Source organism: Adiantum capillus-veneris, chromosome 29 (genome assembly GCF_014529385.1).
Source record: "Adiantum capillus-veneris isolate H3 chromosome 29, ASM1452938v2, whole genome shotgun sequence".
Classification (NCBI taxonomy): Eukaryota; Viridiplantae; Streptophyta; class Polypodiopsida; order Polypodiales; family Pteridaceae; genus Adiantum; species Adiantum capillus-veneris.
The window spans coordinates 103,653,276-103,676,117 of NC_140959.1; positions in this window are offsets into that span (position 1 = coordinate 103,653,276).

The window sequence follows — 22,842 nt, forward strand, 5'->3', positions numbered from 1 at the left end:
TGGTGAAGCGCGTATACACACTAACACTACTACATGTCTACATCGGAGAGGAGAAGAAATGTTCAAGAAAAATAAAACCTTATCTTAAGCGTTACAGTCAATGCATTGAAAGAAGGCTAAGCTATTGCCCACTGAATATAGTGCGTTTCGCTATGGGGATGCCAACCTTGAGATGTCCATTATCATGTGCAGTTAGGAAGCTCGGTACATAAGGTGGGTTAGTCAACAAGGAGGCAAGAAGACATAATTGCTTACGGAAGCGGCTTACGCGAGAGAGAGAGAGAGAGAGAGAGAGAGAGAGAGAGAGAGAGAGAGAGAGAGAGAGAGAGAGAGAGAGACTACTCAGAGGACATAGAACATAAAGTTACATATGCGTGTTTTGTGTATGGCAGGGAGGACATATATTCACAACATTGCACGTTCCAATTGCACAAGCGCGACTCCAGCTCGACAACACTGCAAGGTCCGTTATTTGCATCCAATTTTCCATGCGCATACGTTTTCTTGGCGCAACACACATTAGAAAATTTCGGAGGTCATTTGGAGGGCCTTGTAAGAAATTGTATTTCTCTCTCTAGAAACTTTTTTTGAAATGCACTTGCACCTTGTGAGTACGTCCAAAAGGACAACCAAACACTTTAAAAAGTAGATTTATATTCCCAATCGTCCTTGAAAACGGTCACTTTTTTATTTAATGTGAGCGTCTTTTTCAGGAGGCAGGTGCGGCGCATTCAAGGCAGCTTACGTCATCACTGAAAGTTAAAAAGTCACAAACTCTCAAATAGTGATAGATTTTGAGGCTTTTGACACCACCAATGCGTCCGGAATGCCAAAATACCCTAAAAACAAATGTCTACTTGTCTCATTCCGACGTCCGGAGAGGCAAAAAATGTCAAAAAACCCCAAAAAATGGGCTTTTTACTTAAGGCGCGCGAGGAGGCATTCTAAAATGCTAGAATGCCCCTCTGCGCGCCGTTAGTACAAAGCTCTTTTTAGTGATTTTTGGACAATTATCTTTCAAGAAAGCCTACCCATGTTTCTCTATTGCACTTTTGCACCATGCTCTCTCTCTCTTTCTCTCTCTCTCTCTCTCTCTCTCTCTCTCTCCTTTCTATAGCTTAGCATATTTAAAGAGAGAGAGAGTGAGAGACTCCCATTACTAACGGCGCGCGTGGAGCATGTTTTGACCTCAAAAAATACCTCCTCGCGCCGTTAGTATAAGGTAACAGAAAGACTCTCTCTCTCTCTCTCTCTTTCCCCCGCCTTACTTCCTCTCTCTATAACACTCACACATACACACATAAACACATACACTGGTGGATGCACAGTACTAAAGGCGTGCATAGAGACATGCACACCGGTTGTGCCTCTCTACGCGCGCCTATAGTATAGAGAGAGAGAGAGAGAGAGAGAGAGAGAGAGAGAGAGGGGCTCTTTGTGTTTGTGTGTGTGTGTGTGTGTATTTTATATTTGTGTGTCTGTGTGTTTGTGAGTGTGTGTGTCTGTCTGTGTGTGTGTATATTATATTTGTGTCTCTGTGTGTTTGTGTGTATGTTATATTAGTCTGTGTGTGTGTGTGTGTGTGTGTGTGTGTGATCAAAATACACTTTGTAGAATTGTAACAATGGGTGTGCGTGCTCACTCTTATAGACCCGAAATTATGATCTCTAAGGCTAAGATGATGAAGAAAAAACCTATGTGATAGATGGAGGCTTTTTTAGAGATTTTTTGACATTTTCCTCTCAAAAATCTCTCTAAAAGAGGAAAAAAGGGGCTTTTTACTAACGGCGCGCGATGAGGCATTCCAAAATTGGAATGCCCCCTTGCACGCCGTTAGTAAAATGTTCTTTTAGGGGTTTTTGACATTCTTTGCCTCTTTGGATGTCGGAGCTAAGCAATTGGACATTCATTTCTAGGATATTTGGGCGTTCCGGACGCATTGACAGTATCAAAAGTTTTAAAATCTTCCACCACTTGATAGTTTTGTAACTTTTTGAATTCTAGTGATGACGTAAGCCGTATCAAATGCACCGCATCTACCTTCTGAAAAAGGTGCTCGCATTAAATGAAAGAGAGTGATCGTCTTCAAGGACCACTAGATTATTAAATGAGGAGAGGGACACCTTTTATATTTTTGTTAATATCAATCTATTTTTCTACGTAACGCAGGCTCTTCTCTCATTGGAGGAGCTTATTTTCCTCTCTCTTTCAAAAGGCCCTCCAAAAGACCTCCGAAATCTCCTAATGTAAAGCCTACGGGGCAGGGCACGGCTTCCGTTTCTTATAAATTTTTGGAGAGACCATAATGCCAACTCTCCACCATACTTTTGTATGGCACCTTTGTATGACGTGCACTGTATACTTTGCACTTTTAGTCTACAAAGTTTCATTGGAAGACGATATGTTATTCATATTGTTGTTTTGTAGCTTGACTCAAATATCGGCCTGTAGATTGGACAATCGAAAAGCAATAGTACAACATTGCATGTCAGTAAGGCACCTCATTTATTGTTACAGTTTATTCATGCTTTATCTATTTGCTTGTTTTAGAATTTTTCGCAGTACTTTCTTTGCTCCGGTTTATTTGGATCTCGTTTTCAGAACTATACACTCGATGTAGATCATCATCTGCACATGTTAGTTACACACGCAACTCTTTGCATATGGTTGCTAGCCAATGCATGTGATGTATTACAGTAGAATGCATGTGGTGTATCGCAGTCATGAATTGACCTTGTGCATCTCTACTGTAGCTCTAAATAATTGATACCATACTACGTGTCTAAATAATTGATGCGGTACTATATATGTCCTCGTTTCTCTCGTACTAGGTGTCGGTATAAATTTCTCAAGACCTATAAAATTACAGTCCAAGCATCAATAAGCTAGGGATCAAACTGTAACCAACTTGAAACTAGCTTATCGTCCATATGCTAGGTCATGGTTTAAAATTACTGCATTGTATAAAGATTGGAGTATGCAATGTGACATCTTTGCTCACAATTTAGAAATATGTCCCTCCTGCACGACAACATACCTCACTTATATAGCGATAAACTAGGTTGACAAACAAATGAAATAGACACTCCTCCACGACGGCATACCTCAGATATATAGTGACATATCGTTGGGTGCTTTGCTATCGGAGCGGCAATAACAAGACTTAACAACATTGCATCTACAATCCATTACCAGCTCAAGATACCAGCCACGAATCAATAGTATCCCCCTCTCTATTCATGAGATCGATGAGTGATATTTGGACATAAAAGAGGTAGATATTATAATTATAGACGAGCTATCTATGTTAACTGGCCCAACAACTTTTGCCTTTCTTCGTAAGACAAAGTGTGAACGTAACAAGCAATACATTGGCATATCCCTTCAACAATACATGTGTTCTCTTGCTCGGTGATCTTACCCAACTATCCTCAGTTTGTAGTCACGCACGGGAGCTTTGTAACACATGCCATATCACAAGCTCGGTCCATTGGCTACTTGTGTAACTTTATACAACATGTCATGCTTTGTAAGACATGCAATGGACCCTGAATTTCTTCAGTTCTTGACCATTATTTGTGAAAAAAAATTAGTCGTAGATGAATCAATTGTACCTTGGGTACATGTATTATAGATGAATCAAACTGACATTACAAAAGTTGAAATGAAGACGAACGTGGGTAACATAAATGTCCTTCAGTAGTGGGTCCTAGACCCTAAGTTCAATGAGTTCGGTTCGATCGCAATGGCATGCCTTAAATAGTGACTTGACAATCGGTGCGGCAAACAGTGCAACATGCATTGTCGATGCCGTAACACAAAACACAAAACATGAGTTACATGTTTCACTATTCTCATTCATTGTATCGGGAATAACTACAAAAGAAGAAAGGTAAAACACAAATAACTACAACAGAAGAAAGACAAAATATACTCGACATCCACCTTCAAAAATGTGAGCTGATGTTCTGCGTTACCAAACCATTCGATAAAAAATTTCTTTTTGAAATACTTTTCGTTTTCAAGAATTTAGATGCAGCAAGTATACTAGGAAAAACAATTATCAGTAGACATAGTAGGATAGTAGACATAGTAGCATAACCTCGCTTGGATATAATCTCAATTGGGTAACCATCCCTATAAACTCTAATAATTGACACACTTAACTTTGTCTCCTCCCATAAACATTATAGCATTTTTTAAATGTATATCCCTTTCATGCAATGTAGCCCTTGCCAAATTAGTCATGCTCTTGTTCCCTTTAGTGTTAGATGCTAAATGTCAATTTGCATACGTCCTGTTATATTCTATAGATGTTGTATAGCAAGGCCCACCAAGCAAGACTAGTTGGATGCTTACCATGTAATTTGCCACAAATTACCTAGCAAAAAAGGCAATTATGTCTAAAGATAATGAAGCAATTCATCTCCAAAGCCTACATAATTGACTCAAAAAGTTATAGGAAATGGCCCCGCAATCTGCATCCTCCAACAAATAGCTTCCGCCGAATGATCTAGGCCCAATGATTTAGGCTACCGTTGAGCTACTTGCTTTGAACCTATTGCTTAGGTGGTGGTCACACGGTGCCTAGTTACTGGTCATCCTCTTTTTTTCATGCTCATACTTTTGAAACAACTCCTTTTCCTTGTCTCCTTTAGCTACAGAGATACCTCTTATAATAACTATCTACTATCTCCAAACTTTTCCTAAATGTCTCCTCGGCTTAGAGAAATCCCTGGCTAATGATTGTGCCGTCAAAGTCTCTGGTCGCCTGTTCTGCAACCAGCCACCTGCTACTACAACAGGTCCTTCACCGGCAGAATGTGCGCCCCAATATTCCCTGCGTTGAGGTGTCCGGCTGAGGCAAGTTTGGTAATACCGGCTGCTGACGGGTCAGTCTCCCAGAGACTTTGACGGCCGGGAATAGGCCCTGGTCGACCCATTCTGCAGCAAGCTCCCGGCTGCTGCCGGTCGCCTGACCTGCAGAATAGGCCTCCCAAGGCCCATTCCCTACCCCTTCTGATCCTTTATATTCTGTCAAGGCCGGTCGGGGGTCGGGGGCAGCGGATCTGCACCGTCCATCGGCTATACCTATATTTAGCGGGATTAGCCATGCAACCTGTGGATGGATGCCACCTCAGTGCCTGTATTTCAAGGTGCCGTAACGATCGGCAGCCAATGTCTTGCATGCCCATAAGCATGGGGAATGCCAAACTGGTGCTAACAATTCAGCGGCCATAATCTGAGCCTAGCTTAATGTGTCATTAAGAGTTAAATCCTTGCTACAACAATCGAGCACTCATCTAGACGATGTCTTGCCTCTAGCCAAGATTTTGCCACCCAACATACAAGCACAATGAAGTGTTTCTCTATGTGAACTTGTATACTTCTTCCAAACCCGTTGACGTTCCTCCACATCCAATACACCTTGCACTCTAACCATATTTACTACTCTTATCACTTGTGCTGTGGACTAGAGCCTTCTCATGCAATCTAATGACATTTGTGGGGCCTTATGAATCAAGTAACCCACACTTGACAATCCCAAACCAAGTGAAGCACTCATCCAATGGTTTCCTGTCGTCACGAGCTTCATCCCCATCCATGACCCAAGAACGCACCCTCACAAAGTTTTTAACAAAAGTATGCTCGTGTCAAAATTTCACTTTGCTTGGGTGTGTAAAATACTTATGGATACTTTCCTTCAAACTTTGGATTTGGTCCAAAAGTTCTCGAGGTGCTTTCATCATGGCTCCATTATTCACCTAAATTGTTTGCCGTGGGAACACCCACATCCATAGCACTTATAAAATGTAGGGAAAATTACCAAAATACCCCTCTAATTTGTGGAAATTCCCAAAATACCCCTCAAATTCCCAAAATACCCTTGTATCTATTTTGGTTGGAGTGTTCAAGATTTTTTAATCTTAATCTTTTTTTATAATTGAGATCCGATTTTGCATGCTTAACATGTAATTTGCCACAAATTACCTCCCAAAAAAAGGCAATTATGTCTAAAGATAATGAACCAATTCATCTCCAAAGCCTACATAATTGACTCAAATTTTGGATTTAGCATCTTATATTGATAAGCAATGAGTCTTCTTATGAAAAGCTACAAATTTTTTAATCTTTGGAGAAATTTAATTTCACAACCAAGGGTATTTTGGAAAATTTGAAGGGCATTTTGGGAATTTATGACAAAATGTTGGGGGTGTTTTGGGCATTTTTAAATTTGAGGGGCATTTTGGGAATTTCCACAAATTAGAGGGGTATTTTGGTAATTTTCCCCGAAATGTATCACTCTTTGTCAAAGTTGGATAACATTCAACCCTTTGCTTTAGGGTAAACGCCCCAATAAGAGGACATGTGCCGATTTAAGGACAAATATGAAAAAATGTCAAGGCTCCCCTTGGAAGATATCAAGTGTTGAGTGGTAGGACGGTTTATATGAGATGACGTCAAGTGATTCGTCGGATGTTGGTTCAAATATCGCGTGCCACTGTCCTTTTTCCGTCCTTTTTCCTTATAGTGGGTGTGTTTGCCTATGGGGGCATCATGTATTTACACGAGATAATGAAAGGAGCTATCGCGTTGCTTTTGTGCTACACGGAATGCAAAAACACTTACATCGCCACACAACGAATGTCCTTAGCTATCAGATGCATCTGCAAACACCACATTCGACGAGTCTTAACTCAGATGGGAGAGATTCCCAATTCGGTGTCCTTAACATTTACCCTAACTCACACTTGTATATTTCCATCACCCTCACCCAATGTACCCTTGAACCCAAGTTTGATCCTTTTGTTCTATAGCCCTCTACTTAAGAGCATTGTATTTTGCCCAAATGAAACCTTCACAGGTCGAAATGAGTTGGCTCTTGCCAATACAATCACCCTTTTCCTTATGTTTTTCTCAATTTTGATCCCCATCCTCTTTTATTTTTCCCTCTAGTTGAAAGTTCCTTAGGCTTGGCAAATTTGCTATATTTACAAACAAGTTTAAGCTCCTAAGGTCAATGAACGTGGTTCCAAAACAATGCCCAGGGCCCAAATGCTTGTATTTCACAACTCAAGCGGTGCCCGCTTCTCCTCTAAAACTCTTGCAATTTACCATTGTTTATTCAGTCTAGTCAAACTTTACTAGTCGCTCTTTAGTTGCCCATATGCCACGTTTTGGGCATGTCTAGAGGGCAAGGACATAGTTTTTATTAGCTTTTAAAGCTAATAAAACTCTAAAATTACAATACTATTCTTACTATTTTTGATAGAGAAGTTAAATCATAAGAAATTATCATTGTTAAGTTATAAAGTCCTTTCAAAGTTATTGTTAATGTACTATCGTTGTCCTTGGTAGGTGTGATGATTCATATGATTTATTGACCTACATTAAGATTGGGTGAACACAAATATTATTTTACAATTATGATGTCTATTTCTTATTCTTTATAATATTTTTATTAAAGTGAGAGATGTGACTTGAGATGGGGTTGGCTTCTTTCACTAGGTAGTTCTCTCAAATTTCCTCACTTGTATTAACAATTGTGAGATTCATTTTCCTCTCAAACAATGATTTATTTGTCCCTTCGGATTTGTCTAGTGAAATTATCAGTGAAGAATAATTTTCGACATTTGAGGGCCCCACTCAAGGTAGGAGTCTCCAACATGCAAAGATCCCAACGAGTCATGGACAAAATTCACTACAAGAGGTTATGTGCTCTTGTGACGCTCTTAGCGACGGAAATACACTGGGTTTTTATAACCCCCGGCGTCGCTATAAGCGTCGCTAAAAGCGTCGCTACGAGAGCGTCGCTATATGCGTCGCTATAGGCGTCGCTATAAGCGTCGCTATAGGCGTCGCTATATAGCGACGCTTATAGCGACGTCTATAGCGACGCTTATAGCGACGGTCTCACAGAAGAGTATAGCGACGCATATAGCGACGCTACAGAGCCATAAATAGCGACGCTTATAGCGACGCCTGAGAGAATATTTTTTTGGTGGCAGGGCATTGAATGCCCTGCCACCCATCAACCATATTGTACTTGATTCACTTTTTAAAAAAAGTGCAAAGGTAAATAATAGACCCAAAATAGTCACCCACAAGACGCATTGTTTGCAAAATTGACAATTGTACACATCATAGACAAACTGAATTGATTGGCAAATGTAATAATGACAATTGTACAACATCATAGGCATAAAGAATTGATTGGCAAAAGGAATTGCGGTGACAAATGTAATAATATACATGGTTCAAAAAGACGTATAAAATCCGTCTCATGATACATAAGCTATGAGAAACCCTAAACTAATGCTATCTAGCTACGGCTAAACTGACGTCGTCTAATCAGACGTCTCATCGCGTCCAAGCGGCGTATCTGTCGGATTCTGCAAAAAAAGACAATAAGACAGTTTTCAGTAAGTATAAACATATAACGACATTTATAAAACAATACAAAAAATAAAAAAGAGTAAACCGTAATACTAACCATGCCGTTGCGAGAACTGAGAATGTCCATCAGGGCGTTTAAGCCCTTCCTGCCTGCGTACTCGCGCTCGTACGGTGTGGGATCACGTCCTGTCATCGACCACTGTCAAAACATACAAAGATTTCATTATGTTAGAACTAAAAAACTCATAAACCCTAAACTATCGAACATGCATAAAGAGCAATGTGAAAAGACTTACAAAATCGGCCTCAAATGATGCCCATCCACCGCTCCCCAAGTGGTGCGAGCTCCCTGCCTCTACTCGCGCTCTGGCTGCATCTTTTTGTTGCTTCCACTTGTCGGGATTCTCGCGCGCTGCTTTCTTCGCATTCTTCCAATCTTCTTTGGCCAGCCAATCTGGCCTATTCCACCCATTCTTGATTGCTTTTTGCACTTCGGAACGCTTGTGTTTGCAGTATTCGCGCATTCGAATCTTCATCAGGTCTTCATTGAAGCGCTGATCCCGTGTTGGAACGGGAAACTCATCATGAAGTATGCTGATGACTCTGTTTTTTAAATCACTTGGTACTTCACTCCATTTGTTTAGTATATAGTGTCTAAACAGCTGAGAGCAAAGACCACGCATGCGCGAGATCACCTTCTTGCCGTCATCATCCATGATGATGCCGCCGCTGATGTCGACGGAGTAAGGCAAGCCCTCTGGCCGGTGACGCGTGAACCTGGGTGTCCCGGCAGGGGTCTCTAGCGGCGTGTCGATGGGGGTACGGACGTCAGGTGTCTCCACCGGCGTCTGGGCCCCGAAGCGAGGAGTGTCGAGTGGGGTGGCTCCTGGCGGAGTAGGTAGAGGTGTGTAGCTTCTAGGAACAGTCAGCCGTGCAAAACCTGGCGTAGACGGCGATGCTGTGGCTGGTGTGGGGGCGGGCAAAGAAGGGGAGGGTAAAGAGCCTCGTCGAACACGAGGCGGTGTGGAGGCATCGGTGGCGGAATCCCCACAACAACCGCCACCGCCACCACTAGAGCGCCGGTGTCTAGAAGAGTGTGACGCTCGTCTCGTCGACGCCGAAGCTTCGGAGCGCGCCGAATGCTCCGAAAGAGAGGGAGATGCGGATGGTGTAGGAACGCGCGATGATGCGCCAGAGCGATGACGCTCCACGTACCACTGTCTCTGCTGCGGTGACAAAGAAGAAAGAAACTCCTCATCATCCATACCTGCATTAAACACACGAATATTTAAACTTAATATTGAATGAATAGAGTAGACAATGATGCAAATACCATTAAATACAATGACGTAATGACGCATATAAATACAATGACGCAATGAATCGAGTGGTAGAAGAGGCAAGTCGAAAACTCAGAATTTTCAATCAAAAGAGCTAGAGCTTTTACAGCACGGAGCAAAATTGTTCAAATACAATATTTGTGGCTTTAAGAGATCTCTCTCTCATCCTCGCATAACTCAGCATAACTTCCTATATCTATATAGAGCTCTCCGTTTAAACACATATCCTCTGTTTCATTTTGTAGCTCCTCTGCATGCACCCCATATAGAGCAGTAGCATCTTGATGCTCGTCTGGCACCACCGCAGCGGCTTCTGATTGAGCATCTTCTCTGATCTCCTCCATTGATGTCGTTGTGATTGGCACATGGTAGCCTTCATACGTCCTTGCACTACGAGGGGCTACCTCTATGACGTACCACCAGTTTGATGTAGACTTTGTAGGATGAAATACTACCTGCCAGAGCCACATAACTTACATGAGAGCTTTCAAGCACATAACTTGTAAAAGGGGGATGTTAACTATTTATATACTTACTTGTTCACAATGCTCGGGTAGTACGAAAGTGTCTCTTAGGTCAGTCCATTTCTTAGTAGAATCCACCTCAAGAAAACCAGACTCTCCTCTACGCACAGTAGCGTTTCGACCCTCCATGATTATCTTGAACCATTGCACGTCGAACAAGTCGACAAAAAATCCTCTGTAATCGATCCTCAAAATCTCTTGCAGCGTGCCGAAGTAAGTGAGTTCCGCCACCACGGGATCTGCATCAGAGGAACGTCGTCGACTAGACTGTTCAAATTTTGCCATGATTCCACAATCTTGAGTAAAACGCTTTTTGTCGATTCGTTCCACCCTAAAATGTCGACCTTTACACCATGCTGCTGTGTATGACTTATACTACAACGAACAAAGATTATGAGTGGCCGTTCAAACGTTTATAAATAAAGTCACTTGCTAGTCGTACATTGCAAACTTACCTTGGTCGCGCAACCCCGAGAGTACTCCCACTCTTCTTCAGTCACTTCGTCACCGCATTGTTGTGCGCTTTTCAATTGGTTGTGCAACCATCTTAAGCATGATCATCCCCCGAGCTGTCAGAGGCTACATCTTGTGGCCTCACATATGCTGCTTGACCAAAGCGCCTGCGAATACGTCTATTGGGTTGCAAGATTGCTGCTTGTTGGCCAGCGTCAGAGTCCGACGAGTTATAATTGGCAACAACTCGATCTATAATAGATGGATCGAACTCGCCAAATTCACGAACGTGCTGCAAAGAAACACGTCTTGTCCGTCGCACAGCATGCTTGCATTGATTACAAGGACATAAGACCCTCGTTGAGAGATAGGTGTTTCGGTTGGACGGTCCCACATCCTCGTCGCTACTCATAATGAGGATAAAAAACTTATAACCTAGACAACAAATTTAATATTCTATTGGCATTCTTCATCTTATCTCTCTCTCTCTCTCTCTCTCTCTCTCTCTCTCTCTCTCTCTCTCTCTCTTTACCTCACATTCTCTAGTCATGTCCAATCCCCGCACACCTCGGTCTAGAGGTGCACGGAGATCAGAACCACCGGGTTATAATCTCGTCTTTATTGGTCAATACCTATATTTGTGGGTACAAGAAATCTAGACACCCACGTCTACATGATACTGCATGTAGTGGACAAAATCCCTTTGCCTCTTCTCTAGCTGTAGCACTTCACTTCATCTTAACATCTTTTCACAGTAGATCTTTTCACTGTTCGTCTAACTCTAAACCCTAAACCGTAAGTAATTCTTGCGTGGACTCGATCTAACGTAAATAAGCGTAAATCTAAATAAACGTAAATCTAACTAAAAATAAAGCTAAATCTAATTTAACGTAAGTCTAATGACTAGAGGTTGTCTAGATGGTCATTGTGTCGGGGATGTAGTGACTCTTGCCGCCCTGAAGATCCACCTTCTTCCCTATCTTCTGAAGACATTTCACCAGTACTTTTGGATCGACGGAGCCCACTATGAGTGAAGGCAGCAATACCCTATATTCCATTGAGGGCTTTCTTCACCCGCTTCATGCAGGCATCGCAGTCTATGGAGACCCGCATCTAATCTAATATAACATAAATCTAAATCTAGCTTAAATAAATGTAAATCTAGTTAAAAATAAACCTAAATCTAATTTAATGTAAGTCTACATATAACCTAATCTTTAACGTCTTTTAAAATAGTTTCCTACGACGTTATAACTCTCTTCTTCCTGTGTGTGTGCGCGTGTGTGGATGTGTGTGCCAATAAAAAGAGATAAATGGTATAACCTTTCTATCACTCATGCCAAGTATGATAGATTGATTATGCCATTTCTCTCTTGAATAATAGGTCTTCAGTTCAACTCCTCGTCGGCTAGATCTTTAGGTCTTTTAATTTTAATTAGTTTCCTACGACGCTCCCTTAGTTTCTCTTTCTTTCTCTCTCAATGTGTGTGCGTTTTTTTGGATCGTATGCATGTTTTCTTTCTCTTTTCCTCTCTCAATGTGTGCGTTTTTTGTTTATGCATGTTCTCTCTCTCTTTTCCTCTCTCAATGCGTGCGTTTTTTGTTTATGCATGCTCTCTCTCTCTTTTTCTCTCTCAATGTGTGTGTGCATTCTTTGTTTATGTATGTGTGCGTTTTTGCACTCTCTCTCTCTCTCTCTCTCTCTCTCTCTCTCTCTCTCAAAAACACTATATGTGTGTGTGTATGTGTGTGTGTGTGAGAGAGAGCGCGATGGAGAGAGAAAGAGGGGAAGGGAACATGAGAATGAGGAGAGAGAAGGAGCATACCTGGCTCTCCTTCCTCTCTTCGTGTGTGTGTGTGTGTGTGTGTGTGTAAAAGAAAAAGAGAGAGAGAGAGAGAGAGTGAGGGAGAGCGTTACCTGCTCTTTGCTTGAGGGCGCCGAAAAACTCAGATCTGAGATCTGAGTTTTTGGGCGCGCTCGGTTATTTTTTTTACCCCAGTGAGCGTCGCTATGAGCGTCGCTATGAGCGTCGCTATGAGCGTCGCTATGAGCGTCGCTATGAGCGTCGCAAATTTCTTTGTAAATTTGCGACGCTCATAGCGACGCTTATAGCGACGCTCATAGCGACACCGGGATTTTTTTTTTGAGCGTCGCTGTGTGAGCGTCGCTAATGTGAAGAGCCTCTTGTAGTGATTAGGAGTAAGATGAAAAGATGGAAAAATGTGCTTCTTCCCTTCCAAGTTCCACAACAAAGCAAAGGCTCACTACATCCCGCTCCACTCTTTCCAATTATAGTGTTACAAAGAGAAGATTCAAGTATTGGCTTCCTCATACTAACCCTTCTCTTTTCAAGGTGATGATTCTAAGTAATCAATCGATTTATGAATTAGAAAACAAGGTCACTAACTTAGCTTGCCACAACCTTTCAAATCGTGTCCTTTCTCACTGTGAAAAGAAGCTTCTTGGTTTAGGCTTTAAATATATTTCTCCCCCCTCCCCTCCTACTCTCTCTTCGTTAAAACATTCTTTGTCTAACTTGGAAGGAAGCTACCAGCTCAAGCTCTTTATTAAAGACTAGTATGTGACCCGCGCGTTGCTACGGTTAAGAAGAAGGTACACCTCAATCATGGCGACCTTGCTCTCTTTCATTCCACAATGATATCTAAACGCAAGCGATTCTCTTTTGAGCTTTTGAAGCCCTTCGATACATGCATCGTGCATCTTTCTTAGTGTCCTCATGTTGAGTTGAAGACTCATTGGATAGATCTTAAGGGTCTCTTGGCATACTCCTCAATGTCATACATTCCCTTCAGGCTTCATATTGTGTGTGTTAGGTGTTTGTGTGTGTGTGGGGGGGGGGGGGGGAGAGAGAGAGAGAGAGAGAGAGAGAGAGAGAGAGAAGAGAGAGAGAGAGAGAGATAATGGGTAAGGATAAATACCCATCAACCACCCAAGGCCTCTGATTGTTCTTGTGATGGTCCCTACTTTCCTTCGTGTCTAGGCATTGCAAGTTGTCTTGTGTTCAAGCGAGTGATAGCTACCAGTGAGACTTCTATCTTTCTCTCTCTCTCTCTCTCTCTCTCTCTCTCTCTCTCTCTCTCAGTGTTCTCGTCTTGAGTTCAAGACTCCTTGGATAGATTTTAAAGGTCTCTTGGCATACTCCTCAATGTCAAGTATTCCCTTTAGGATTCATGTGTGTGTGTGTGTGTGTGCTATAGAGAGCTATAGGGCATTCAATAGGCAATGGTATGGTTTGCATGAATTTAATTGTAGATCGTGTAGTAGGCAATGTTTTGGTTTGCATAATATTTCAACACACGGCAGGTATTGCAATGTATATAAATACTTAGAAATTACAGCCACGTCCTCTCTCATTGATCAAATGCATAAGCCAAACACATGTGCAATCAGCTGGTCAATGGATATGTAATCAGGGTGCATGTGCACGTTGCAGTGATTTCTTATTATTAAATTTTCCCCATTGCTTCTACTCACTGTTGCAAAGCGTGTGTGGTGGCTCTCAGGTCTTCAAGGTGCAAGCATAGGCGATTGCATTTGGTGGAAGGCCTTCCCTTTGCATTTGGTAAAAACGGCCTAGACCTATTGAGCCACAACCATGTTAGGCAAATCCTACAATCAACGCATTCCAAGAGATGATAGTTTGAGAAAAAAACTCATCAAGAACTTGATGTGCCTTTTGTACCACACGAGTGGGACTCTTGTTGCCTCCATCAATGATGCTGCACAAAAGGAAAAGTTTGGGCCAATATGAAAATCATGCCTCATTGTCATTTAGCCTTTGTCTATATGTAGATTGAGTCAAGTGATTTAGAGCGTGTACAAAGTCCTGGTCTCTCACCTTAGAGGTGGGGTAGAGGGACTTCTTTTCTAACTTTACCCAAACTGGCAGAGTTGAAAGGCATGATGGGGGTAGAGGTGACAATACATCAAGGTGAGGGAACAACTTAGTATGTGGAAATCGCCTTGGGAGACGATGGCGATTGATGATGCTACTCCGCCCCCCCACCCACCCACCCCCACCCCCCTCTTTCCCCACTTTCCTTTATTTGCTCCTACGTTGGCTTGCCTGAATATGGATCCGTAGTGAATAGTAGGTAATACCATGAGTCATCGTTTGACATCATCTTCTTGCGTTGTCAAACTTCCCTTATGACAATTTGATGGGCCTCCACCAGAAAAAGGATGGAGTAGTAACTTTATCATCAAAGAAAGTAAAAACATAGGGCACGGCCATAGATGCAATACATGGAAAAAGCAAAGCTTATAGTTGGTAGTGATGCTACATCGTCCGAAATTCTTAGGCAAGTGACAAAGTAGAGGGAGAAGAATGGAAGAGCGCAGGAGGAACATGGTGGGTAGGAGCAAGAGACTCCAATCAGTGGCTACAAAATCTATTCAATAGTAACAACAGGCTTGGGGTTCTTGGAGACACTTGAGTGATGGCTAAGATGTTGTGCATGTGCTACATCTCTTGTAGTGGGTATGATAGAGGTTGGGCAACAACAAGTACATTGTTTTTGATGCAAATTGACTACCAAAAATAGTATAAATAACACAAATAGAGGTAACATTTCTTCCCGGACACATGCATAGAAGTAGATAGACATCCTAACTTCTACATAGGATGCTTGTCAAGAACCTGCTATGCTTTTGGAAGTACCCACCACTTCCTAGTCCTACCTATGCTGGGGCATATTCAACAATCACTGCATTCCAAGGTAATTTTGTGCGTTCAAAATTATATGGCAATTGACCTACACTTTGAGCAACAATTTCAAGCACAATATTATTTTCCCAAGACCTTTGACGAATAATCCCAACATGAAGCCATTTTCTTATGTCCATGGTGCTTCCTAGACCTCCCTAGGTTGCCGACTTGCCGTTGTTGACAATTGGTGCATTCCAAGAATGTTTTGTACATTCAAAAGTACACCACATTTGATATACATGATGAGCAAAGCAATTCCAAGCATGATATTTGAAATCAAACGAAACAATCTCATCATGAAGTTGTTGGCCAATGCCCACAATGTACCATAAGCCACAGTGGTCAAATACGTCACTTGCTCTCTCTCTCTCTCTCTCTCTCTCTCTCTCTCTCTCTCTCTCTCTCTCTCCAATCGAGATGTCCTCGCTTGTTCACCTTATTTCTCATCGTCAGCTTCTTTAAATATGGTTTTTTAATAAAGTAACTAGGTTTGGCATTCCGATTGACCAAAGAATTGCTAATCACATTATGTTTCTCCAACAATCCCTTGAATGTCTTCCATATGTCCAAGCATAATTGAGTACATTTGAAGAAAGGCCATCCCTTTGCATCTGTTGAAAATCGCTTAGAGCTTCCTGCCATGGAGCACTCTCTCTCTCTCTCTCTCTCTCTCTCTCTCTCTCTCTCTCTCTCTCTCTCTCTCTCTCTCTCTCTCTCTCTCTCTCTCTCTCAAAGCCTCGACCCATTGTTTTATACATCCTCACACCCTACTACCAACCTACTTGCTGCCAAGGCACGTGCACATGTATCTTTGCTGACTCCTTCACAATGGATTTTAATTGTCGGACAACGGGCTCTGGCTCCTTTACGATGACACCATCGCTCCATCCCACCAACAAACCCAACATTAGAATGCTCTTCCTCCTCGCTCGAAAAACGGGTGCTAGAAATCAGATCACATGGGAGTTAGTGTTAGGAAAAAAACGGGATCCAGTGTATTTTTACCGGTTGAAATCCTGAAATCCCAATTTGATTTTGAGCTTGCCCTGAAGAAAATTGGAAAATTTTCACCAGTTTTAGTGTAATTACCAGCAAAAGCTTCAAATTTTGACCTAAAAACCAGAGGAATTTCAAATTTTCCCTTACTTTCTTCGGTTATGAAAAACATATTTTTCTAGCCTAGATGGGAGTGTGACTCCCCACGTCCTCGAGTCTGGAGGTAATTTAATTTTCAAAGAGTCTATCTCATGTGCAAAGAACCTCTCATATTTTAAAGAAGTATCTTCACATGCACGAGTGTTCAGGAAAAATGTGTCTCAGCTTAATATCATGCCGTTTTCAATTTCAAAATTGTCAATTGAAGGCAAGGGGAAAAGGAAAAATTCGTCTTAAAATAGAGGAAAATAGTGCAAAAAATAAAAAAAATTGCCTAACTTTTTGAAATTTCCTCAAGGAAAATTCAAGGAAAGGAATTTTGTATGTTTGGGAAATTGATTTTTCCTGAACACTGCATCCATGACGCGTTGCTATACGTTTTTTTTTGCCCCTACAGTTGCTGCTGCCTTTCCCAAGAGGCTGCCTGCGCGTGCGTGTGTGTGAGTCCCCTCTTGAAGTGATATGCCTCCATGTTTTGACCCCTTAAGCAATGCAAAAGTGAAGCCAACCGACAGCTTCTTCGCCACATAGCTCTCTCTCTCTCTCTCTCTCTCTCTCTCTCTCTCTCTCTCTCTCACACACACACACACACACACACACACACACACACACACACACACACACAAAATCTTTCACTAGACAAAAAAGCTTAGCTGATAATTATTTCAGGAGCCCTTCATCTACATCTCTATTATGCCGCCCATTACATGATCGCACAAAGAGCTGTCACAGTAAAAGCATGTATTTGGACGCTCAGCTAATGGTATGATACGAGTCGCCAATTTTACCCCATACTCCCGAGTGCGGTGAGTACAATTAAAATATCCTCTTAGTTGATGACCATAACTACGGTACAAGAAAATCTTATGAGGAGGTAGAAACTGGGCTAGCAGGTATAACCGATTTGAAAAACCTGGCTTTATTGAATGCTCGATGTAATAATACTTTGGCCCTAGGCCCACAGCCTCAGTAACCATCGCCAATCGGATATTGTTCTTGAAATGTTCACGACCCCAAAAGGTCACTCGTGTCACTTGGTCCTGATATGTCCACCACTTAGTTTGGGAAACAAAGGTTCTTAACTTCGGAAATAGATGAACTTCATAGCGGAATAATGTTGCTCTCTGAGTAGATTCATTTGACAAAAAGAGATGTGCAGTTGCTATGGAAAAAACCTGGTCATGACTGTATGCCATAATTTGCTAAATACACCGTGTAAGCAAAGTAGTTGAAGAATGCTAACTCCGGGAAAGATACTCTGCACTCGGGTTTTATATATGATCAAACCATCTTGTATAAATCCACTTTTTGACTCCTAGGACAAATTGGAAATAGAAAAGATTACCCAAAATTGATTAAACTCTCACTTTGTAGATCGACGCATATTTTACCCTAGTGGATTGCTAAATTACATAAGCTTAATGTAGGGTTGGGATAGTAGGTGTAAAACCAGCTGTGTATGTTTATCCAAGGCCTGATACAATAAAATCTCTACAAATCTACGGGCATTGACTATGGGTATAGATGGTTATCTATTTGCCTTGGTGCTAGGGTGGACTGTATGACCTGGCGTTGCATTTAACCTAACACTATCTTTTCATTGTACTAAAAATACTCTGTAGCGGGGTAGTATTCTCTACATTAAGTCTTCTTGCCTCTGCTGTACGCCACCACCTGTGTACTGGGGTGTGGGTTTGCTGCCGATTATAGTAGCAGATGTGGCGCATCTTTCCTATAAACCTCCGGATCTTGGGCTGTGGGGGATCTCGTGGTATATGCCCGTGCTGGCAACCTCGATTGTGGGTAAACCTATCCAACTCAGGTGTCGCGTCTTCTGCAGATGAGCATCAACTGGTATAAAAAGACTCATAAGGTGAGTAATCATACTCACTTAGCTACATGCTCTGTTATCACCTCTGTGTGTGTTAGTTCAAAACTGTGTGTGCTATTATCTACTGGCTGCTGTGGGCTCAACATGTCGAAAAAGTCGGAGAAGGCTATTTTGGAGGCTCCGTCGTCTCCTAATCTACAGGTTAACAGAAATCCGTTTTTGATTCTTGAATATGTTGAAAGAATGTCTGAGCTGGATGATGTGGATGTAGCTTATTTTGTTGGAAAATAAAAATGTAGAAATAAAACATTGTTCAAATCTGTCCGTTTGTAAAATGTACCAGGTTCGGAAAATAGGTTTCTTTCTTGATAAGAATCAATGGGTATTTTACTTGAGGTTTACTTATGATAGTTGTGAAGTGGTGATCCTCTAATAATGCTAGGTCTCCGTGGAATAAGTGGTGGGGAGAATAATGTCTGGGTTCTAAAAACCGTTTTTTTAGCTGAGATTATATCCTATGGTAAGAAAAACGGCTTGGTTTCGAGGATCGGTTAATAAATGACTGTACTGATTACTATATATGCATGGTGTCTAAATGGAATTTGGTAGTTCTATGAGTTTTTTTACTTCTCAAAAGAAGGTGAGCATTGATGAAGTGGAAACTTCAGGGCTGAAGTAGATACTTCAGGGCTGAAAAAAGCCGGAATTTCATAAAAAATTTAACTTAAAAACAATGAGCTGGAAGGTTTGGTTTCCTTGGTAAGTTGGAATACAAATTGAATTGTAGTACTCTTTGTAATGTAACAGACCCTAGACTGATTTTTTTAGAACAGACGTCTATTTTACCGATTCAACTAAAAGGTGTTCTGGAATTTACTGAATACTTCGGGTGTGTAGCCATAGCTTCGGATTTTTGGTAGGAAATAAGTGACAACATATACCAGATTATGTAGATAGCTGGTTTCAAACTTACTTGGACTTTTTTTACTATAGTACTTCACAAGCTGGGAATATTTGTGAAAGTTTCTGGTTGCTGCTCACCAAGTCAGCATAGGCATTGATCACTACTAGCCATAGTTCGTGGGAATCTCGATTATTCTATAAAATTTGCTTGCCAATGTCGGCTCGCTGTTTATTTTCACTCAAGTATATATTAGCTGGTCTATTTTTAACATCTTGATGTATATTATACAAAATGCTTCTAGTTGGTATGTTAAAAAATTGCTTGAGACGATGAGTATGTCAGAATTTTTTCCTTTGGCTGATCCTGGCTGGAGACTTTTAAGTTATTTCTTTCTCAGAAGGAGTCTGAGATGGCTCTAAGATACTGAGTCGTCTAGGGTACTGAGTTTTTTAGCTGAATCGGGGATGCAGTATGTTGTACATGACTTAATAACAAGGTTATTTCTTGATAAAGGTAGTGAAATTATCTAAGAAGGGGGGATCTCAGGTTTGTAAATTGGTAAATACTGAGTTTTTTTGGGGAGATTTCTCAGCTTGGTTATAAAACTGGTTCCAAATCACCCGCGTACAGTCACGTGCTAACGAATTGTTTTCTTGTGGCTATGGGTGCAGGTGAGGGCTACCTTCCTTGATTAAAACATTCTGTTCTTAACATATGGAGGATCTCTTAATGTGAAGCAAAAGTTCCCAGACTTTGGGCTGGCGGTTTCTTGAGCTATATTCTGTTTTCTTCATTATCTTGTACAAAATTTATTTTCAACTGCAAATAAATTATTGTACAAATCCATTGTACTTTTCTAGAATTGTTGGTCTGTGAACAGTTAGTGTTTGTTTGCGTATATATATAGATTTAGAACTGCTACACACACAATAAACGCAAAAGAGAGATTGACTTGGTTGTTTATCTCTCTCAGACTATGACTCTAGAAATAATCGCCTGTTATAGTATAATTTATTATACTCTAGTAGGCTGGGGTGCTATCACACAGTCTCAGTGGTTCTTTTTAACATGACTGGTGAAAGGTTTCTAGCACTACCACTCCACTCTATATTCATGATTCTCGTTCTCACTTTACTTTAAATACTATCATTTCACAAGCTATTACTTTTGTTTACCAGGTTTTGGGAAAGCTCACTGCAAGAATGAAAGTCTCCTCTGACCCAGAAAAAAGAGCTATGATTTCGGAGAAGTTACGACTCGCTAAAGAAATAGAAAAGACCTTCCCTAATATCTCACTTAGGATTAGGCCTTATCTACATAGGGCTGTAAAATTCAAAAATATGTAACTCTATGTGTTAGATCTTTAGGTCTACACTTCTCCGACAATGCTATGGAATTCTAACTACTGATAATTTTGCAGATTGTTTCCCTTTCCCAAGGGCTTGCTCTTCCTGTGGAACCCCTTTCCCTTGCTCTCTTCTTGTACTAAAATGTATACAAGATAGAGAAGCCTTTGCCTTAATTTACGAAGCTTCGAAGGAGTCTAGTTTGTCTCTTGCCCAGCTTATTTCATTTGACCTATGGGTAAAAGTACTAGCTCTCCTTGTTAAGAATAAATCTGATGGTATCAACCTTTTGAAGGAGTTTACTTCTAATCTCGCTGGTCTTTCCGAAGCCCATATTCAGGACTTAGCATCTTTCTCTTCCAAACGCTTTGAACTTTCCAATCTTCTTAGAAAATTTTGCAGGCTTAGACCCATCTTTGTTACGGCTCCCTCTACGCCTATAGTCCCTCCACCGAATAGCCTCTTTTGTAGAGATGCAGCTGCATTAGAAGCGGTTAAAGAATTTTAGAAGGACCTTTGTTCACTCAGTGAAGCTTCGCTTTTGGACATGGTACCGAAAGTCTCTAGGGCCTTTCCTTTTTTACCTTCATGACAAATTGAGGTAGAATCCTTGGGGGTAGAGCACAGGCTATGGATGTTCTCGAATAAAGGATTTCTTGCACCCATGTATAGGGAAACCTGGTCTTCCTTGCCAACCTGGCCCCTACTACTATTGAGGAATGCAAGCTTAAATTTCTTAAAGGGATCCAACTCTTGGACAAAGGGGATCTGATTAAAGCTCCATTCAATATGAGTTTCCTTGATGATAAAAAATGTAGTTCGAATACAGGCTTATATGCAAGAACTAAAGGAGTGATGACCTTTAGTAAAAGTAATGCTGATTACTACACTGAGACAGTGTGGAATGTGTTCAGGCCTTACCTTAAGTGTGCGTGCAGATTCTTAGACCCCAAAGATGCTTGTGAGTCAAGAATAATCTGGTTTGACCATGCTATTTGGTACGCCCTCAACAATCTGCCTAGTATCTTTCCTGACAAAGCAGAAGAATTTCACCTTTCCCTCTTTTCCTCATGGCTTGGTGGACAAGCTAAGGATCTGGTCTTAGCGCAAATTGCCTTTATTCAGTACAGATCAATTATGTGTGACACACTTAAAGATCTTGGTTCAGATGGGTGTGGTACTCTGCTAACCACTTATGGCGGCTTTAAAGGTATCAAAAGTATGGTTGGGCAAATCAAACCAAATATTGAAGATGATGAATCTCAAGTTTCCAAACGTCCTAATACTCTTGTCTCTCCGGCGGCGTCTTATACCTCTTTCTTAACTCCCTCCTCGAGTGATTTTGTGTTTGGAAGAGGGAGAGGTAGAAGTTATGTGAGAGGATGGGGAAGAAACCTACCAATCAGAAACCTTTTGGATATGTAATATGTAGGTATGAAGGAATGCGTGTGGAAGACTTTACCTACCTCCAAAGGAAGAAGCATGTAATAAGATTTTCTCACATTGCTTGTTTACTAGCAAGATTTTGGATTTCTTTACTCCCCATGCTATTTTCTCAGAATGTTTTGGAAATATTTTTGGATCGAGTTTATTACTAAAAGATGTGATGATTGGATGGAATTACTTGCTGCCTATTAAGAATCTTTTTTATTCAAATGAATTTCTCCATAAGAATGAGATTCCTATCTGCTCTTGTCATCTATTTCAGAAATTCTGTAAAAGCTTCACTGACTTTGGATTACATGTTTGTACATCTAACTTAGAAATCATTTCATATCCATAGGTAAGGAGCCTCTTGAGTAAAGGCTTGAATCATATTCCTCCTTTTCCACTAAATCCTCAAAGTGCCTTATTGGCACTACTTGAATGCTTGGCCGACTTGGCCTTAAAACTCCAACTGGAGGAGGAAGTTCACTTCCAACTTAACTCAACACTCAAAGGAATTTTTTGGAAAAAGATCAGTTTTATGCCACAAGTATGGCTAAGCACTAATACTACCTGGCTTACGCCTAAAATTAAGACCTCTATTTCTGACTCAAAAAAGAAATGGCTCATTATTGGCTTAGATAAAGCCTCAAATACGGCGTCCTTTATATGTAAAAGATTAGCATTCAAGGCTGCCAATTCAAGACTTAATAGTAAGGACTTTCTTAAACTTGAAA